Source organism: Triturus cristatus, chromosome 2_1, assembly GCF_964204655.1.
Source record: "Triturus cristatus chromosome 2_1, aTriCri1.1, whole genome shotgun sequence".
NCBI lineage: Eukaryota > Metazoa > Chordata > Amphibia > Caudata > Salamandridae > Triturus > Triturus cristatus.
Window position 1 is genome coordinate 695,276,199 of NC_140581.1, and position 20,907 is coordinate 695,297,105.

General features: G+C 48.9%; 1 protein-coding gene across 1 annotated transcript in view; it reads right to left on the reverse strand.

The window, feature by feature from the left end:
* LOC146865774 (uncharacterized) overlaps nucleotides 1-20,907 on the reverse strand; it is a 96,572-nt gene that overhangs the window by 16,850 nt on the left and 58,815 nt on the right. The gene's annotated exons all lie outside the window — the stretch shown is intronic.

Here is a 20,907-nt window from a genome sequence, read left to right on the forward strand (position 1 = left end):
GAAAACAAAGAAGATAGACAGAGTTAAAGTCTCACAAGGCTCTTCCAGTGTGGTAACGTGCTTGCGCTCCTATGTGATGCTTGAATTTAAAAAGTAACTACTGATCTGAATTATGTTCCCCTTGGCTGTTCATAAGGGCATTTGTATTCATTGTTTCCTACATGAGAAGACTAGGTTTGGAAATAGCAGTTTGTGGTTAGTTTCCTGAAAATTAAGGAAGCCACATATTAGCCTGCATATGTTTTGCATTTTTGTTTGTTTAAACGCACAATTGGATAAATACATATATCGTTCTGGCTATTGAGCAAATGTATAGAGATTCAATATTTGGGCTATATTTTTCTTTTTTCTCCTTTCTATATAATAGGTAAGGAAGTTGTCCACTATTCAAAATTGAACAGGGGAAGTTATATCCCAGCTTATCTTTACCTGTGTATTTCTTCTTCTGTCTATAGAACTATTCTGGCGCCTAAGGAATTGCTTTACGGATTATAGTGGAAGAGGGGAGTAATCAGATAGTGAATGTAGTTACTTACCTCAGTGACATAAACACTGTAATACACTATTCCCATTGCCGGGTCTCATTCTCGCTCTCTATTACAGGGACACACACTACTTCCACTGGCGACTCCTGACTGCACTGGTCACCCGAGGGATCCTCTTCAGTTCTCTTTCCCTTGTTTCCCCTCTTCCCCCTGTACACTGGTCTTGCTTTGACCACGTTGGGCATACTCAGTGGGAAGGGGACCAGAAACCCTCGTTCCTGCAGAATATTCAGGTGAGCCTTGATAGAACATGAAGTCCACGTTATTTTTCTGCCTGAACGAGATGTAAGAACATCAAGTAACACTTGCCGACCTAGCTCACATGATAGGTAACCTACAGAAAGAAACACAAGCACTCTCACTAAGAGTAGATACATTACAAAGGGGTTCCAGAGCTGCTTCCCCTACAGAGTCTGCCACAGGGGCTGCAGGTGTTTTTTTTTCTCCTTATTCGTCCTCTCCTAACCCAGGAAACCCAATTATTCATGTTACGACACCACCTACAATACCTCCAACCCCTCCTGAAAGATTCATGGGCAACCCCACCCGGTTTGTCTCTTTTAATAATCAATGTCAATTACACTTTATGTGTAAGGCAGCTTGTTTTCCCATGAAGCAAGCGAAGGTGGCATTTGTACTTTAATATTTAGGGGGAACAGCTGCTACCTGGTCCATTCCCTTGGTTATTCGTAACGTTCCTCTTCTTTATGATTATACTGCTTTCAAGGACAAATTAAAAAGACTTTGAGATACATTCTTTTATCTAATCTGTTGATTCAGAATTGTTAAATCTTAAACAAGGAACCAAAGATCTGTTGACATATATTTCAGATTTCAACCATTTGGTGGCTAAAGCAGGGTGGCCAGAAGCAAAACACAGTGCCTTGTTATATAAAGGACTCAAAGATTAACTAAAAGGCCTTTTGGATCAAGTGATAGACCCCCCCCCCCGATGCATGTAGTGCTCGTATAGCTCTGGTGGCAAATCTTGATCATAGAATGCAGGAAAGAAAGAGAGAATGAAGTTGTTCTAACACAAGGGTAGTATTATATAAGGAGAAAAAAGCTGAACCAGAAAAACCCATGCCTGACGTAGAACCTATGCAGATAGGTAGTATCTGAGGTCCCCCTAGTGAGGAAGAGCGACAATTTCGCAGTGAAATGAAGCTATGCTTGTATTGTGGGAAGCAGACCCATTTTTTGAGGGATTGTCCTGTGTAACGCCCTGAACGTCTCAGGATCGTTTAACAGACACGACAATGAGGACGCAACCACTAGTGAAGGGTTAGTTGTTTTAATGAAGGCAAATATAATACAAAGAATAAACAAAAGTTATAGTCACTGGAATCCTCCAGGCTAAGTACGTTACCAGCCCACAGCACGGATGGTCCTAACCGTCCTCTGCATATACGCCGGTCCCGGCGTATGCCAACAGAGGGCAGAAATGAAATGGCCGACAATGCCAATCGGTAGGCTGTGAGGGGCACGAAGAGTGTTGGGGAGAATCGAGGAGTCAGGGAAACACCCAGCCGGGGTCTCTACCTGAAGGGAGCAGCCGCTCAACCTCTTCCTCAGACTGCACCGGGACGCGGAGTCACCTCCTGGTGATGCGTCACCGATACCCCAATCACAAGCAAGAAGACTGAACCGAGAGCAGCCGCTCGATCGATCCTGTGGACTTCCGAGTCTGTAACGCGGCAAACACCTCCTGGTGTGCGTTACAGCTGGCAGTCCCTGTGTCTCTGGTCGGGCTGGGAGTTACGACTCCAACCAGCAATAGCGCCACTGCGCTTGGACTCAGCCGAGTCAAAAAGCGAAGCTCAATGGTTGACCGGTAGAGCTTCCGGGTCCTTCACAGGTGACGATGGGGCAAGACACGGCCCAGGGAGCAACGACTCGACCTACCTCCGTTCTTGCCTTACTGGAGCACCACTCCGGAACACTGCTCTTCACGAAGCAGGTACGTCGGTGTGAACACAATATCCGACAGCGTTGTACCTCCCGGTTCCTCCCTTTATAGGGCGTGTTTTCCTTGAGTTATGTAACAGCTCTCCTGTTTACATAAGGGCGTGTTTCCTTGAGTTATGTAACAGCTCTCCTGTTTACATAAGGGCGTGTTTCCCTTGAGTTATGTAACAGCTCTCCTGTTTACATAAGGGCGTGTTTTCCTTGAGTTATGTAACAGCTCTCCTGTTTACATAAGGGCGTGTTTCCCTTGTATGACAGGAATTCTTGACAGTACATCCTCCCTCTCAGCGGCTCCCCACGGGTCCAGCGCTGGCAGGAAAACGCCGATGGAACAAGGAGACCAAGCGCGGAGCATGAACCCCTTCAGCCGGTTCCCATGAATGCTCCTCCGGGCCATAGCCTTTCCACGCAACCAGGTACCACAGCTTCCCCCTGCGCCATTTGGGCGCCCGTATGCCCGACACTTCATACTCCACCTCCGACTCCACGCATACCGGCTGAGGTGTCCCAGACGGCTTGGAGGGTGCTGGTTTGAGCAATGATACATGAAAGACAGGGTGTATCCGCAATGACTGGGGCAAGCACACCTTCACGTTCACGGGACCCATACACTTGGTAATTCGATAGGGGCCCATGTACTTGGGATGGAACACGCTGTTCTTTCGAAACCTCATGTTTCTTGTGGATATCCAGACGTAGTCTCCAGTGCGGTACAGTGGCCCGGGCCTTCTCTTCCTATCTGCCGCAGCCTTGTATCTTCTCTTGGCCTCTATTAGGACAGCCCTTGAGCGCATCAACGTGTCTTTTATGTGTGCCACCCTGTCCGCTGTGGCGGGAATCCTGACCTCTCTGAACGGATGTAGAAATGGCAAGAACCTGGGATGTTGGCCATAGTTGCTATAGAACGGAGATGACTGTGTGGAGCTGTGAGTGGCGTTGTTATAGGCTATCTCTGCAACCCATAGCAAGTCGACCCATTCTTCCCTGCCCTGGTCCACAAAACATCGCAGATACTGTTTGAGCGTTTGGTTCAGGCGCTCGGTTTGGCCGTCCGTTTGAGGGTGGTAGCTGGTGGACAGGGCGGTCTTAACATGCAGCGCAGTGCACCAAGTCTTCCAGAATTGCGCAGTAAACTGCGACCCCCGGTCCGACACGATCACCCCAGGTAATCCATGCAGTCGTACCACATTCTTTAGGAGTAGTGACGCCAATTCCCCGGCCGTAGGGACTCTCTTGCAGGGGATGAAGTGCCCCATTTTCGTCAAGTAATCCACCACCACCAGTATTGCCGTCATCCCCTGGTCTACCGGTAGGCCCACCACGAAGTCCAGTGATATGCTATCCCATGGTCTATCCGGGGTTGGAAGTGGATGTAAGAGCCCTTGGGTTCGGCCATGGTCGGCCTTCATGGTAGCACACGTAGGACACTCCTGTCCCCACCTCCTGACATCCACTCTCATGGTTGGCCACCAGAAATGCCGTCCCATGCTAGCCACCGTTTTTTCAAAGCCCAAATGACCTGCGCATGGAGAGTCATGGCACCAGATGAATGCTTGTTTCCTTAGCCTAAGCGTGGGTATCAATAGGCACCTGCCCTTCAGGGGTATCCCGTCCTTCAGCTGCCATTCTCTGTGACTGAGGAGCCACCTCCGCCATGCGAATGACCTGATCCCTCTCTTTATTCCCCTCAGGAAAGTATCCGGTTGGATAACCCCCAATACCATCCTCGGGGAAATGATGGAACGCTCGGTCGCAGGCAATGGTTCCTTAACTGCAGATTGACGGGACAGGGCGTCCGCCTTTTGGTTTTCCGTCCCCGGCCGATATGTGATGCGGAAGTTGAACCCCGCAAAGAAGATCATCCACCGCAGCTGCCTGGGAGAAAGGTGTCTTGTGGCCGTCATAAACTGTAGGTTCCGATGGTCCGTGTACACCGATACCACATGTCTTGCCCCCATCAACCAATGCCTCCATTCGGTGAAGGCGTCCTTGATTGCGAGAAGCTCCTTCTCCGCAATATGGTAGTTGCGTTCGGCGTCGTTGCGTTTGCGGGACATGTACGCAACGGGATGAAGCACCCCTGTGTCGTGGTTGCGTTGGGACAAGATAGCCCCCAGCGCCACATCCGACGCGTCCGCTTCCACCACGTAGGGGAGATCCGGATCGGGGTGAGCCAACACCGGCGCCTTACCAAAGGCGCTTTTCAGGGCCTCAAAGGCTTTGTTCGCTTCAGGGGACCAGACAAACTCCTTGGACTTCCTCAGTAGCTGTGTGATTGGGGCCACCACTCCTGAAAATCCATCTATGAACCGCCTGTAAAAGTTGGCGAAGCCAATGAAACTTTGGACGTCCTTCACGCTTTGGGGCACCGGCCATTCTTTCACCGCCTTGATCTTTCGTTCTGCCATCTCCTGTCCCTCTGGACTCAGCATCACTCCGAGGAATTCCACGGATGTGACGTGGAAGTCACACTTGCTGAGTTTACAAAACAGCATGTTTTCCCTCAGCTTTTGGAGCACAGCTTTGACGTGGTGTACGTGCTCCTCCACACTGGACGAATAGATGAGGATGTCGTCGATATATACGACCACGTAGATATCCAACTCCTCTCTGAATACCTCATTCAAAAAGTACTGAAAGGCTGCCGGGGCGTTGCACAGACCGAACGGCATGACGAGGTACTCAAAAAGGCCGAACCTGGTCTTAAAGGCGGTCTTCCACTCGTCTCCGTCCCTCATGCGCACCAGATGGTATGCCCCTTTCAAATCCAACTTGGTGTAGATACGAGCTTTCTTGACCTGTTCCAGAAGTACACTGATGAGAGGCAAGGGGTACCGATTTTTTATGGTTATCGCATTCAATGCCCTAAAGTCCACACAGGCTCTCAGCTCCCCATTAGCCTTCGGGATGAAGAAGAGTGGCGAGGCGGCCGGAGACTTGGACGGGCGGATGAATCCTAGCTTGAGGAGTTTATCCAGGTACCCCCGGAGATGCACGTTTTCAGGCTCCGTCAGGGCATACAGCCTGCCGCTGGGAATGCTGGCCCCTGGCACCAGGTCGATCTGGCAGTCAAACTGTCTATGTGGTGGTAGCACTTCCGCCTTCACCTCATCAAATACATCCTCAAAACTGTGATAAGCCTGGGGGAGAGCCACATCTTTTTCTGCCGCTGTAGCCACCGTCTGACTCCCGCTCTCATCTGCGTCAAGGGATTCCGTTCTTATTCCACAATGCAGGATGCAATACGGTGACGTCATTTCGATGCGATGTGTTGGCCAATCCACAAAGGGGTTGTGTTTCTGTAGCCACGGCAATCCCAATATGACGCCATATTGGGGCGCTCGGATGATGTTAAAATTGATTTGTTCCAAATGGTTCCACCCATATCTCATCGGAAGGACCCCCGTGTGCTGCCCGATGGGCCCCGTCACCAATCGCCTTCCGTCTACAGCATAGACGTCTTCGGGTACAGCTTTGGGAAGAAGCACTAGCCCTAGCCTGCATGCCTCGTTGTGGTCCATAAACATGCCAGTGGCCCCTGAATCCACCATGGCCACAACGGGTATCCACTGGTCATGCACTCCCACGTGCACCGTGATAAACAGGTGTCGTTGTCCCTTAGTGACCGAGTTGGAAAGTGAAGGGATGGATGAGTGACTCCGAGATGCCCCTTCTCTGGTCTTGGATTCCTCTAGTTTTCCGCCGGTATGTCCACCACGGCTGTTACCGACCGGTTGGCCCGATAACGTGACGTCTTCGGTTTGGCAGGGCATTCACGTACGTAGTGGCCTTTTTTGCCACAATATAGGCACAATCCTTGTTTACGGCGTGACTCTTTCTCCGTGGCTGTGAGGCTCGCTCGTATTGCGCCGATGTCCATGGGTTCTCCCTTGGATGCGGTGGAAGTTTCAGGACTTCCCACCGTCACATAGGATGGAAGGGATTTTCCTTTTCTACCATGATCCCCCTTTCTTTCACTTAGCCTATGTTCCAGCCGTAATACCAGGTTGATAAGGCCCTCACATGTCTTGGGTTGAGGGTCAATATGAGCCACGGCGTCCTTGAGCTCATCGCACAGCCCTTGATGGAAGAGCGCCGTCTGTTTAGCAACAGGCCACTTGGTTTCCGCAACCAGCCTTCGGAACGCGTTGAGATACTGCACCAGGTCGTTGGATCCCTGTCTCAACTCAAGCATTTCACGGTCCGCCGTGTACGAGTCAGCCCTTCTGTCGAATACCTTCAGGAATTCCTCGCGAAAAGCACCCCAATCACATAAGAGGGGGTCGTCCCTGCTCACCAGAGGTACGGCCCATTGTGCCGCGTTTCCAGCCAAATAGGATATAAGGAAAGCCACACGAGCCTGACTCGTGGGGAACGCCTTTGGTTTGCACGATAAATGTAGCGCCACTTGTGTGAGGAATACCTGCACTGTGTTAGGATCCCCACTGTACCTCTCTGGTGTCGCCAAGGGGATGTCTACTGGCATTTCCACTACTACCGCAGGGGTCTGATTCGTGAGGGAGGTGCTGGGCGTGAGCGGGTCCAATTGGATAGCATCCAGTCTGGCTTTTACATCGGCTGTTTCTTGCCTAGAGGCAGCCACTTCAACTTGCATGGCCGCTAAAGCAGCCAGCACATCATCAAGTGTTGCCATGTCTGTTATCGACCGGGAGACAGTTAGTGTTATTAAGGTCGGATATTTTGTAACGCCCTGAACGTCTCAGGATCGTTTAACAGACACGACAATGAGGACGCAACCACTAGTGAAGGGTTAGTTGTTTTAATGAAGGCAAATATAATACAAAGAATAAACAAAAGTTATAGTCACTGGAATCCTCCAGGCTAAGTACGTTACCAGCCCACAGCACGGATGGTCCTAACCGTCCTCTGCATATACGCCGGTCCCGGCGTATGCCAACAGAGGGCAGAAATGAAATGGCCGACAATGCCAATCGGTAGGCTGTGAGGGGCACGAAGAGTGTTGGGGAGAATCGAGGAGTCAGGGAAACACCCAGCCGGGGTCTCTACCTGAAGGGAGCAGCCGCTCAACCTCTTCCTCAGACTGCACCGGGACGCGGAGTCACCTCCTGGTGATGCGTCACCGATACCCCAATCACAAGCAAGAAGACTGAACCGAGAGCAGCCGCTCGATCGATCCTGTGGACTTCCGAGTCTGTAACGCGGCAAACACCTCCTGGTGTGCGTTACAGCTGGCAGTCCCTGTGTCTCTGGTCGGGCTGGGAGTTACGACTCCAACCAGCAATAGCGCCACTGCGCTTGGACTCAGCCGAGTCAAAAAGCGAAGCTCAATGGTTGACCGGTAGAGCTTCCGGGTCCTTCACAGGTGACGATGGGGCAAGACACGGCCCAGGGAGCAACGACTCGACCTACCTCCGTTCTTGCCTTACTGGAGCACCACTCCGGAACACTGCTCTTCACGAAGCAGGTACGTCGGTGTGAACACAATATCCGACAGCGTTGTACCTCCCGGTTCCTCCCTTTATAGGGCGTGTTTTCCTTGAGTTATGTAACAGCTCTCCTGTTTACATAAGGGCGTGTTTCCTTGAGTTATGTAACAGCTCTCCTGTTTACATAAGGGCGTGTTTTCCTTGAGTTATGTAACAGCTCTCCTGTTTACATAAGGGCGTGTTTCCCTTGTATGACAGGAATTCTTGACATCCTGTCAAACCTAAACGACGCAAGGAATTGGGAAACTAGAAGGCCCACAGTCTATGGGGACAAGAGCTTTGGGTGGACCTAGGATGATAGTCTCCCAAAATGCTATTCAGAACAATGCAGCACCGTCTTTGTACAAATGTTTGTTTCATCTTGTTTGCACTGGGTAGATCAGTCTATTAAGGTGCAGATTATGTTAGATTCTAGTGCCACAGGAAACTTCATGGACCTGCACTGGGCCAAACAAGTGAAGATAACTTTTGTCTTAAAGGCCACTAAAGAAGAAGTTAAAACCACTGATGGCTGTACACTCAAATCTGGTCCCATTACTCATACCATAGGAGTATTGACTTTATGTATCAATGACTTTCATACTTAAACATTGTCTTTTGACTTAATCCAGTCTCCCCAATTTCCGGCCAAATTGGGTATTCCTTGGTTAATTCAGCATAATCCTGTCATAGATTGGAGACAACAGTCATTGACGTTTCGTTCTGATTATTGTATTGATCACTGCCTACATGAAGAAGTAGAACAAACAGTCATATCTGGGACTTGGGTGTCTACAGGTCCAGAATTATCCCTTTGTTATCAGGATTTAGCTGAAGTATTCGAAAAACAAGCCACAATTCTGCCTCCACATAGACCCCACGATTGTAGTATTGACCTAATCTCTGGAGCTCAGACACCATGTAGTTGGATGTATGCTCTCAGAGAAAAAGTGAACATCTACCTAAGAGAATACCTAGACGAAATGCTGCACATTGGGTTCATCTCACCCTCATGGTCCCCTGCCTCCTCTCCTCTTTTTTTAATTCAGAAGGGGAAGGAGGTCTTCGGTGCTGCATTGATTACAGGGCATTAAATGAGAACACTATAAAACAAGCATTGGCATAGCCAATAGGTCTCGCCTTTGGGACATTATAAGTGTTTAACCATGCAACAGTTGATGTTGTACCAAGGATATTGTGCTGCATAATTAAATACTTATACGGTCCCAAAGGCGAGCCCTATTGGCTATGCCAATGCTTGTTTAAATTACATTTATGCTTCTGCACATTTTGGGAGCTCTGTTGTTCTGGGAATCAGTTTGCAATTTATTAATATAATATATCTTCATATAGTAAGTAGTGGTACAAGAAATCGGTTGAGAAGGTAATGAACCAGTTACTTACTGGGAATCCTCATTACTCTAAATACCCATTTCTCCTATAAGGTTACTATGGCTCCCCTTTCCTGCCCTAATTACAACCTTTAGTTCCTTTACTGGCATGACAGGGTGTATGGTAGGCCTCATTCCTCTATTGCCTGGTCATTAGGAGGGACATGGAAGTGAGATGGTGGATAGTGTTTTTTGATTGGATTAGCCGGGTCACGTAGTGGCTGAATGGGAGGAGAAACACCTAAAAGAACAAGAAATATTACGGGAAAAGGGTATTCAGACTAATTTCTCAGTCTCTGGAGCACATAACTATTATATAGATATTAACTTATAATCAGGTGCCCATGCCACTTGGTATGAATGCCCCAGGCCTTGCAACAGCTTCGGGCACGCCGGGATAATCTCCCAATGGAAAAGGAGCAATGGTGACAAACAGAAGAATGGTGGAAAAGTACGTTGCGCAAACAGGATTATTTTCACATAACTCCTTCAAAAGCATGGTGAGAACCAGTGGAAAGGGGGCATTTCAAGAATACTGGCATGATATGAGCTAATAGTATTCTTTATTCTTCTCTGTAACTCAATCCAGGACCGGCCCAGTCTCCAGCAACTTTGGGGTTACACAAGGACTCACGCGCAACTTCTCCGACAAATTTTACTGCCTCAAAAATACGTTTGAAACAATCTGTTTCTGCCAAACAGATGTTTTTGCATCTTAAAAGGGCGCTGATGCGGCTTCCATATTTCCACTGCCCGTGTGCTGCGACAATCGCCTGGCCCGGCGCCATCTTGCTACTGTGCTCATGCCTCACGCGCCGGCACATCTGTTCGGTTCCTCGGTTAACACCGATACCTCACGGAGACCACCAAAGGATGGGTAACAAAACGTATTTCCTCCTGTTCTGGCAGGTATCAATGTGAGAAGGTACTGTAGTCCGTCAAAGGTCCTTCAAATGGAATATATTAAGAGAAAGTGACCGCTATGTTTGTAAAGTAACTCCTGTAAAAGTAACTCTTATAAAAGCCTCAAGTTCACAATAAAAACACTACACAGAGGATGGGTGAGCGTTTCCTAAGGGGTGGGCCATATTTGTTTTGGCAGCTAACCAAATTGCATTGTAATTTGATAGAACTTAATTGAGTGCGCGGCCAAATCTAATCTCACACTTTGTTTACGCGCAGTGCACGCGCCATGTTGTCAAACTTCACGTATATCGCCAGCTTGTGCCATACAACGCCAAAGCACAGACAGCACCCTCTCAAAATGCACTTCAAAGCCTGGGCACCAAGGAAACCGATGCAAAACAGCGCCTCGCGGCCTTGACAGCATCATTAAGCGCCTTATAAATATTGAAACGGAACCACCCAGGAACACACCTCAGGCTTCCTTAAGTAGGGAGAGTGCCAATGCAATAATTTCTGCTCATGATAAAAGAGGAAATATGATTAAGACGCAGAGCACAGTTACAAAGAAAGACACATGAGAAATGTGACCATCTGGACACCTTTAGAGGCGACGGGGCATCTGTGGGTGTCTGATGTGGACCAAAACAGTAAATGTCGCAGTTAACAATTAAACACACAGAGAACATTACTTGCATACAGACTGAGCTCCCAAGACAACACTGGTGGATTGTTCAATCATCACTACAGTACTTCATTTGAAGACTGTCGTGGCAGGAGGTTTGGCAGTGGTTAAAAACTCAGGGTCAGCAATTGGTCAGGACCATGCGTGAGCAGCACTTCTGGTCTAGGGTTTATACTGCATGCTGGGTCCTGACTTAATAACAGACTAAACAGTACAGTAAGTTCCAGAACGCGACTCAAAAATATGGATTTCATGAGCCACTCACGCCTGGGTCCGGCAAATATAAAAGCTGTGACTTCACCCACATGATCTCCTGCTAAACATTGGCCCATGACTTGCGCATTGCTGCCCCCCCCACACACACACGTTTTTAACTACCCCAATCCACAAGGCGCTGCATCCATATTTCGCTCATGTAACCACAGTGCCCCAGCTCAGTTTCCAAGGAGTTAATTCGCAAAGTTCCAAGTGTGGTCTTTGATATACTACATGGTGTAATTTTTTGGATGGCAGCAATCCAGACAACACAAGATAATTTCACGTTAAGGAATACACATTTTGCTGACATCATTGTGTCGTCTTCTCGTTTAATGTGTTACCTCTAAGTAAATCATGTGCTGCACATCAAGAGGGAAGCGCTGAGAAGCAGAGATGTGATGCAAACAACAACAAAATGAACTACATATTAGTCTTCAGAAACAATAAATCAATATAGACAGGACGGTCATTCAAGAATGAGCATACTCCTGATCTCACTTTGAGGCAGCCGAATTTCCACATGAAGCGCTTTACAAGCAACAAATAAAACAAACGCGCATCTCGCGTTAAAAGTGGGAGGGTTGAGGGGAGCACACAAAGCGTTTCCCTTGCGGGAGCGAGCCAGGGGCACCATGTGTTTGCAAGTTAATTACAAACATATGGTGCCAAAGCTCGCTCCCGCAAGGGAATCGCCAAACTTACACGCGTTGCTATTGAAGGCAATGCAACGCGTGCACGTTTTTGGGACACAAACTGCATCGATGGCTAAAGGTCTTTTTCCAAGCAGCGCATGCGCACTGCTAGGCGAGACCAAAAAATAAATAACCTTTACCTCTGATGCCATCCTTGCTGTATCAAATGAAACATGCCAAATTCTTTACTAAACTAGACTTGCGACGAGCATATCAATTAGTAAGGGTACAGCAGGGGGATAAAAAGAAGACTGACTTCCGCACCAAGTTCGGACTATATAAATACTTGGCAATGACTTTTGGGTTATGCAATGCCCCTGCGGCCTATCAATTTTTTTATAAATGAGGTTTTGAAGAAAATGTTGGACATATATGCAATAGCATACATTAATGATATATTGGTTTACTCTTCCACCATAGCTGAGCATGAAAAACATGTAAGGGCAGTACTTACAAAGCTTTTTTAAAATTATTTATTTATTGTATTTTCAAACAGAGAAGAAAATTTAAGCAGGAGAGAAAAAGAACAATGGAAAGACACTGCATAGTACTTATTAGCAGATGACTGTACAGATCACAACACATGGCATACAAATACAGTTGTCTATCGATTTTACATTGACCCGGGAATTAGTATATGACACTGTTGGACTTTACCCTTTTTGCAGGGTCATCCCTGAACTTTTTGCCTTCCTCCTGTATTTTTTCTGACCTGTTGGCTGTTTTATGACTCTGGGCACTTTACCACTGCTGATCAGTGCTAAAGTGCATCTGCTCTCCCTATGGTAAATTGATGTATGGATTAGTGACTCCATGATTGGCTGATTTGGTTTACTTGTCAGACCCTAGTACAGTGCACGGAGTGTGCCCAGGGCTTATACATCCAAATGCTGCTGGTGGGCTTGCAACACTGGTTGTGCCACCCACAGAAGCAGCCTTCAAAATTGTGTCTCAGGTCTGCCATTGCAGAGCCTGTGTGCAGTCTGGTACTGCGATGTTAACTGGGCAAGTGCACCCACTTGCCAGTCCCTAAACCTTCGCTTTTCTTCATATCAGACACCCCTATGGTAGGCCCAAGGGCAGGGTGCATTGTAAGTATAAGGTAGGACATACCCTGGTGTGTGTGGCATGTCAAAATAGTGAATTAGAGCCATTTTCGTTTTTCACTATTGGAAGGCTACATGTTCCCCATAGGCCAGAATGGGCAGTTTGATTATTATATCTTATAATCCTAACTGACTCAGGGAACTAGGTAGAAATTCAAGTTTAGTATGCTTGAACTCAGAATGATAAAATGCATCTTTTAGTGAAGATGGTTTTAACATTCTGTTTTTGAAAATACCACTTTTAGAAAGTAGGTATTTTCTTGTTTAACCGTCCAAGCCTGCCTCTGCTAGGTTGTGTATTCCTTGTCTGGAGTTTGAGTGACAGGGGCTGGGGGATTCCAGGAGACATGGTGAGTCAGCACAGGGCTGAATAGAGAGATCTGCATGTAGATTGGTCGGAGGAGTTGCACCTGCGACCTGAATAGGGCTGTGCCTTCACTCCACAATGCTAGCTAAACCTCCTGTGGTGCGTCTGATGTCTCTGCCCTGCTCTCTGAAAGGAAAGAAAGAGTCTTGTTAAAAAAGTGCTCCAGGACTGATCAGAACTGGTTTGGACTAGGCAAAGGCCTCTCTGCCTTCAGAGAACAAAGAGAATCTGTGTAAAAATATTGGGACCCAAACCCAAGGACTTTAGATCACTTTGGGAAACAAGAAGAAACCTTTTCTGAGGAGAGGAACCAGAGAGACTGAGGAGAGACTATCCCTAAGCTTAAGGGATTGGCCTGCAGTGGTTGCCTGACTGCCAAAGAGAGGAGAAAGGAACTTTGTGTACTTTTAATCAACTTGTGAAGGATCTCCAAGGGCTTGAGGAAAGAGCTTGCCTCCTGCTGAAGTCTCAGGGACAACAGACTTCACCAACCAGCTCCCCAAGTGTTCTTTGGAAGTGCCTGCTGTTTTGCGAGGCTTTCTGAGGGACTGCGTGTCGCAAGGAGCTGGAAGCGCGACTCACGAGCAAGAAGTGTGTCGCCGAACTGCTGCTGTCGCTTCACAATGAGAAAGCAACTCGCATCGCCGGAGACGAGGATCGACGTCGTATCAGGTGCGCTACATCACCGGGAAGCGTGGCGCAGGGCCTGTTGCGGCCCAGAAGAACAGTTGAGTCATTGCAGGGTCCCCGAAGCGCCTCACATCGCCGGAGAAGAGGACCGACATCACATCAGATGCCACCGCATCACCGGGAAGCGTGTCGCAGGGCCTGTCGCGGCTCGCATGGTTGCCGAAGCATCTCGCATCGCCGGAGAAGAGGATCGACATCGCATCAGATGCCGCCGCATCACCGGGAAGCGTGTCGCAGGGCCTGTCGCGACTCGCATCATTGTCAAAGCGTCTCGCATCACCGGAGAAGCGTGTCGCAGGGCCTGTTGCGGTCCGCATCGTGTCGCATCAAGGAAAAGACGCTATCTTTGTTTCATTGCACCGGCTCTTCATTGCATCACGGCGTTGCGTGCCGCATCACCACGGAAGCACAATAAGGAACCGACGCATCACCTCCCCTCACAGAGAAGAACCAACGCATCCCCTATGCAGCAGTAGGGACCCGACGCATCACCGTTCTTGCGTGTAAGGAACCGACGCATCACCTCCCTTGCAACACTTTTGCTCTATATCGTTACGCATCTAAGGTACATTGAACTCAAAGTGTCGCATTTTAACATCTAAAGAGAACTAAGCTAATTCTACCATGTTAAGTACAGTATTGTGGATTTTTGTTGTTTATGGTCTTGTGTTAAATCTATATAAAGTATACTTATTTTTTTATATAAAACTTGTGTGGTGTCCTTCTGTAGTGTTGTCACTTGATTACTGTATGTGTTCACAAATGCTTTACACACTGCCTCTGAGATAAGCCTGTCTGGTCGTGCCAAGCTACCAAGGTGGTGAGCAGGGGTTATTTTAGGAGTGTACCCCCTTATCCTGACTAGACGCAAGGGCCCCTACTTGGACATAGGTACCTACCTCTGCCAACTAGAGACCTCCAAATCTAACATTGGTGGTCAGTGGTGAGGATTTGGACTTGCATTTGTGACTCATATACAGTGATTGGTGAACACTACTAGTGAGGGCAGACCAAAACGCGACCACATACTTTTGGTAGATTGTTTTTTCTGGGACTTCCTATTTTTGACAAGAACTACCAAGTTTAGTCACCATGAGTAAAGCTGCATCCATCGCATCTGTTGATTTTGATTGGGAAGAGGAGGAACTAGAAAGCTACAATGTGAAGCAGCTAAAGCACTTCTGCACGAGATTTAAAGTTGCTATTGCCATGACTGGTCTCTCCAAGAAGGATGAGTTCCAAAAGGCGCTGAGGGCCTGGGTGGAAGCAAGGAGCACCCCTGAGCATGTGGAGGGGGCTGAAGATTGGGCCATTGGGTCCAGGGGGGAGGACAGCACCTTCCCCAGCAGATAGCAGGTTTTCTGCCAAGGGCCTGTCCCCAGAAGAGCTGGAGGACAGGGAGAAGTGTAGGATGCATGAGAGGGAGCTGACCAAGCTCAAGTTGAGTGGGCAGTTAGAATTGGAATTACAAACTAGGAAATTGGCCCTAGAGGAAAAGAGGATGCAAATGGAGCATGAGTTGAGAATGAGGGAACTTGATTTGGAGCTCGAGAGGCTTGAGGCCATGAGTGTCTCATCCCAGCAACAAGGAATGTGTATAGCTCAGAGAGTGAGCTTTGCTGAGTTGGAGGTGGAATCCAGCTCAGATGGTGGCAGCAATATTGAGTTATCTAGTGCTGAGGGAGTAGTGCACACACCCAGAGATGTGGCGCCTGCCTTGGAGGGGGCTGATTTACACCAGGAGGTTCAAGGACGTGAGGTAGCTCCGGTGGTGCACAGTGTCCCTGAGATAGATTGGGGAACTGGCCCAGGGGGTCTTTGTCCTAGTGGTGGGAGGGACACTCTACTGACTCTAGATGAGAAGTGCAGGGAGAGGGGTTCCCCCATGGTTGAAGTCATGGTGTGTGAATGTGAAGACCGCCCAGAAGAGTGTGGGTTGAGTGACAGAGACAGTCAGATACTGTCTTGCCAATCTGAGGAGAGAGGTGTGGAGTACATGTGCGTGGAACTGGATGGTGAGGTGAAGGATAGTTTGGTTAACCCCTGCAGGGGGCTGTGTGATCCAATTGTGCGAGAGCATATTGTAAGTCCCTGTTTTCCAGAGCTATGCCAAGACCTGTTAGAGAGTGAGTTCACTGACCCCAGGGAGCTCACATTGGAGGCAGACCTTTTGATGGATTCCAGAGGGTCTGAAGAGGCATTGGGGAATGACCCTAAGGGGAGTGGCTCAGGTATCTTCCAACCCAGAGTGGGGGAAGAGGTTCAGTGTAGCCTGGCTAGGTCTCAGTGTAGTGGGAGGGGTGTAGGGACTCACGTCCTGTCTCAGTGGAGAAGTAGTGAGTGTGGGGCTGCGTGTCCCAAGGTGCCCGAAACCCAGTCTCAGAGCCTGGATGGCTCTTTAAGGGATAACCAGGTGGGGAGCCTAGTCTCTCCTGATGGGCCGCACGTTGAGAGGGATCCCCAGTGTCTAGTGAACTGGGAGTGTCTGTAGCAGGCCTCCATCAGTTCTGGTGTCTGGAAGTGCCACTCCTAAGTGTAGGGTGCAGAAGTCCAGAGTGAGGGGTGAGAGGTGGAGAGAGTCCCCAGTGGAAGAACCAGTGGGTCAGGGGCCAGCCAGAAGGGCTGAGTCACTGATGAATGACCATGCTGACACCACTTCTGTCCTGGGGATCTTCACGCACTGTAAGATGGACAGGGGTCGGGAGATCTGCATCAGGCAGACTGTTACACGACACATGAGTTGTGTGTCACCCTCGGGGGGACATATGTGCTCCCAATGAAGTCCTGGTGCGCCGGGTAAGTGTTCAACTGCTGGGGTTGGTCCCTGGGTTGGGAAGCCAGGTTATGAGGTTGTCTGACCTGGAGGGTGGGACAACTGTAAACAGTGTCCTGACCGGTTTGTATTCTGGGGGTACCGCTCCTGATGGGAGGGTGCAGTACTCTGGAAGGGGGTTCAGAGTCCTTGCCTCTGACCCCGGTTCAACTGGAGGGTTTAGACACTAGTTGGGAGGGCCAGGTTCAGGGTGTCCCCCCTGACCTCGAAGCTAAGTTACAGGATAGAACCCCTGAACTGGTGGGTGAATTATGCAGGACACCTGCCACAGGCACCCTGACAATTCTGGAAGGGGGTACCACTCCAAGTAGGAGGGTACAGAGCCACGAGGAGGAGGAGGACCGGGTTTGGGAAAGCCAACCCCAGTCGCCTGTCCAGCCACTGGGTACAGGCCCAGGGCTGGTGGGTCAGTGTCAGGATGTCATACCTGACCTGACAGGAGGGAGAGTGGAGTAAGGGTGCCAAGCACCTGGGGATACTGCCCCCTGCTCTCTGACACCACAGAGGTTTGAGAGCCCTGAGAGTCATAAGGCCTGTGTCTCATCCCTGACCACTGTCAGTGGCCACTGAGGCTTGCTGTCTGTCTGTTGGGACACACCTGTGAGCAAGCTAAGGTTAGGTGCTGCACAGGTGGTGTCCACAGGTGAGGAGAAGGATTCCCCATGGATTAGCTTGGTGGGCCCTGAGAGTATGGACAGAGAGATTCCAATATGTTCATATTGGCGTAGAACTGGAATATGGCCCTGCAGTTGCGGGCCAGGCCCAGGTTCTATAGCCCAAAGCAGGGAAGCCCATCAAGGTAGTGATTGGTCTACCCTGCGTTTTGGCTGGAAGGGGGTTGTGTTGTACTTGGCCCTTTTTTCAGGGTCATCCCTGAACTTTTTGCCTTCCTTGTGTATTTTTTCTGACCTGTTGTTGGCTGTTTTATGACTCTGGGCACTTTACCACTGCTGATCAGTGCTAAAGTGCATATGCTCTCCCTATGGTAAATTGATGTATGGATTAGTGACTCCATGATTGGCTGATTTGGTTTACTTGTGAGACCCTAGTACAGTGCGCTGAGTGTGCCCAGGGCTTGTAAATCCAAATGCTGCTGGTGGGCTTGCAGCACTGGTTGTGCCACCCACAGAAGCAGCCTACAAAAGTGTGTCTCAGGTCTGCCATTGAAGAGCCTGTGTGCAGTACGGTACTGCCATGTTGACGGGGCAAGTGCACACACTTGCCAGTCTCTAAACCATCCCTTTTCTTCATATCAGACACCCCAATGGTAGGCCCAAGGGCAGGGTGCATTGTAAGTATAAGGTAGGACAGGCCCTGGTGTGTGTGGCATGTCCTAATAGTGAATTACAGCCATTTTCGTTTTTCACTATTGGAAGGCTACTTGTTCCCCATAGGCCAGAATGGGCAGTTTGATTATTACATCTTATAATCCTAACTGACTCAGGGAACTAGGTAGATATTCGAGTTTAGTATACCTGAACTCAGAATGATAAAATGCATCTTTTAGTGAAGTTGGTTTTAACATTCTGTGTTTGAAAATACCACTTTTAGAAAGTAGGTCTTTTCTTGTCTAACCATCCAAGCCTGTCTCTGCTAGGTTGTGTATTCCTTGTTTGGAGTTTGAGTGACAGGGGCTGTGGGATTCCAGGAGACAGGGTGAGTCAGCACAGGGCTGAATAGAGAGATCTGCATGTAGATGGGTGGGAGGAGTTGCCCCTTGGGACCTGAATAGGGATGTGCATTCCCTCCACAATGCTGGCTCCACCTCTTGTGGTGTGTTTGATGTCTCTGCCCTGCTCTCTGAAAGGAAAGGAGTCTTATAAACAAAGTGCTCCAGGACTGACCAGAACTGGTTTGGACTAGGCAAAGGCCTCTCTGCCTTCAGAGAACAAAGAGAAACTGAGTATAAATATTGGGACCCAAACCCAAGAACTTTAGATCACTTTGGGAAACAAGAAGAAACCTTTGCTGAGGACAGGAACCAGAGAGACTGAGAAGAGACTATCCCTAAGCTTGAGGGATTGGCCTGCAGTGGTTGCCTGACTGCCAAAGAGAGGAGAAAGGAACTTTGTGTACTTTTAATCAAATTGTGAAGGATCTCCAAGGGCTTGAGAAAAGAGCTTGCCTCCTGCTGAAGTCTCAGGGACAACAGACTTCACCAACCAGCTCCCCAAGAGTTCTTTGGAAGTGCCTGCTGTTTTGCGAAACTTTCTGAGGGACTGCGTGTCGCAAGGAGCTGGAAGGGCGACTCATGAGCAAGAAGCGTGTCGCCGAACTGCCACTGTCGCTTCACAACGAGACAGCACCTCGCATCGCCGGAGAAGAGGATCGATGTTGCATCAGATGCCGCCGCATCACCGGGAAGCATGTCGCAGGGCCTGTGGCGGCCCAGAAGAACCGTTGAGTCATCGCAGGGTCTCCAAAGCGCCCCGCATTGCCGGAGAAGAGGATCGACGTCGCATCAGACGCCGCCACGTCACTGGGACGCGTGTCACAGGTCCTGTCGCGGCTCGCATCACTGTCAAAGCGTCTCGCATCACTGGAGAAGAGGATCGACGTCGCAGCAGACGCCGCCGCATCACCGAGAAGCGTGCCGCAGGGCCTGTCGCGGTCCGCATCGTGTCGCACCAAGGAAAAGACGCCATCTTTGTTTCATTACACCGGATCCTCATTGCATCACGGCATTGAGTGCCGCATCGCCATGGAAGCCCAGTAAGGAACCGATGCATCACCTCCTCTCGCAGAGAAGAACCAACGCATCCCGTACGCAGCAGTAGGGACCAGACACATCACCGTTCTTGCGTGCAAGGAACCAACGCATCACCTCCCCTGCAACACTTTCGTTCTATAGCGTTACGCATCTAAGGTACATTGAACTCAAAGTGTCACATTTTAACTTTTAAGGAGAACTAAGCTAATTCTACCATTTTAAGTACAGTATTGTGGATTTTTGTCGTTTAGGGTCTTGTGTTAAATCTATATAAAGTATACTTATTTTTTTATATAAAACTTTTGTGGTGTCCAGCTGTAGTGTTGTCACTTGATTACTGTATGTGTTCACAAATGCTTTACACACTGCCTCTTAGCTAAGCCTGTCTGCTTGTGCCAAGCTACCAAGGGGCTGAGCAGGGGTAATTTTAGGAGTGTACCCCCTTACCTTGACTAGAGGCCCCTACTTGGACATAGGTACCTACCTCTGCCAACTAGAGACCCCCAGATCTAACAGACACATATTCTAAAACAGAATTTTAAACTGGCATTGGAGCTCATTTAACTAAAAACCATACATCATGACTTAGAGACTATTTCTGCTATTGCATGCATCTCTGACCAATGTGGGGGACTAGACCTGTTCCTCTTCCACCTCGTCTATTACGACAGTTCACTCCCCATTGTGTATACATACAAGCATGCGGCCGCATACATCATCAAACAGGATTTTCCTTTAGGTACTCCATCAGTGGTTCCCAAATGTCTCTAGGGTGGGATGGGGTCGGAAGGTGGTCAGCGTAGGTTGCTAGTTGATCTCTACAGTATATCAAATCAGAGCCCTTCCTTGAATTTGGGAGCACGCCCCCTACCCCACCTGCATGCCATTCTACGCTTAGCCAACAATAAACCTAGTGCCACAAATTTCCTGCAGGATTGCTGTATATTGGCTGTGCATCCTAGGAGTGCCTTCAAGGGGGTGGTTGGGATAGTGACACCAACCATTTTAGATAACGCATCCAGCACCTCCCCCCAGTATTTGCAAATCACATTACAATGCCATTAAAGGGGTAAGAAGTCCGCTCCCTCCTGCTGGCATCTCAAGCAACGATCGAGTATTGAAAAATGGTCGACCTGGATTATAGGGAATGTTGACAAACAGGTATAGAAGTTGGGCAAAATGTTCATCTTCATTAACGCTACCCTTCCAGCCAGGGAGAGTGGCAATGTGACCCATCTATCTATCCATGAACAAATAGTTTCAATTGCTGTGCCATAATTAGCCCGGATGGTTGTTTCTCTATCTCTGGTGA